Source organism: Haplochromis burtoni, unplaced genomic scaffold (assembly GCF_018398535.1).
Source record: "Haplochromis burtoni strain Fernald_Lab_line unplaced genomic scaffold, NCSU_Asbu1 Contig_1612, whole genome shotgun sequence".
Classification (NCBI taxonomy): domain Eukaryota; kingdom Metazoa; phylum Chordata; class Actinopteri; order Cichliformes; family Cichlidae; genus Haplochromis; species Haplochromis burtoni.
Window position 1 is genome coordinate 12,119 of NW_024583973.1, and position 1,438 is coordinate 13,556.

A 1,438-nucleotide genomic window follows, 5' to 3' on the forward strand; every position below is an offset into this window, starting at 1 on the left:
TTATTATTATTATTATTATTATTATTATTATTATTATTATTACTGCTCTTTTCATTTTTGAGCTGAGACAGATTGGCAACTCTTCCCCCCATTCATTATGTAGCCATTTAGCTAAACTCTAGGAGTATAACCAGTATGCCTAATGTAATATTGATCCTCTCCACTGTGTTTGTTTTTGTTAGCTAGAGAGACTTCAGTGGCTGAGAAATGACGAGAAGTGGCTGAAAAGGGATGGATGAGTCACAACGGAAGTTCACCAAGCTTACCCTTGCTATCAAAAGGATGGAGAAAGTAATTCTCAAATACAAACACAAACATGCTCATACAATATCAGCGCTGTTCCATTAGGTTTTGGTGGTAGATTACAACACATGTCATCTCAAGGGACTTATATGATGGGGAGGCAAAACCACTTTGAGAATGAAGCCTTTGTTAAAAGCAGAGTGAGGATATGCAGCAATGTTTACTGTCTCTTCAGTTGGAAGGCAAAGTAAACAAATCTCTACATTGTGAGAATCAGTTTTATGTGAAAATATAAACTATAAATAAATATTAATAAACATTTTATAAATTTTTAGCACCAAGTCATGTCATCTGAAGATGCTTTGTAGGGAAAGGTCAAGACCTTTTACTATAGATGTGAACCTGGATTTAGAGACACAGAAGAAATACATTTGAAGCCTAATACAATAACATGGTTCTTCATTTATTTTTCAGTTGGAGGAAAATGTAGGCAGGGTACAGTCACTCTCTTTGAAGAATGAATCATTGGAAAAAGACCTGCAGACCCTGAAGACAGAGCTCGAGGACAGCCAATCAGAGGTTATTGTCTTTTATTTCCTTTACCTCTGTACATTCAATTAGATATCAAGTAATATCTCAGTACACTCAATATTTTTATATAACTCCATCAACCTCCTTCAAAAAGAGGACTATAAACAACAAAATGTAGCTATTTTCTAGTGCTAAGATTGTTGCCAATGTTTATAGCATCAACATGAACGCTTGTTCACCAACCACCTGGCTTTCAGAGAGCTTTCTTCACTTCACTTAACAGTCAACTCAAATATTCCTCTTTTGAAATAATGTTTCCTTTTGCCCAAGTTGAAAGAGAAAACTGATGAAGTCACGAAGCTCCGTGCTGACAAAAATAGGAGCACAGAAAATGAGAAGGAACTGCAAACCATGAGGCTGAGGATTGAGGACAAGAATAAAGAGGTACATGATTTACCATTCTAGTACTATGAAGCTTTCAAGCTAAGATAGGGCCTGTTGACATGAGACCACTGACATTTTTTTTTAAATTATATCTTTAGATATCAAATATGATTTTTTTTATTCCACTGATATCTGATGTGTTTTCAAAGCATTTTATAAACAAAGTATTACAATCTGTTGTCCCCTAAAATGTTAACATGTAATTTAAAAAGTAGAGATT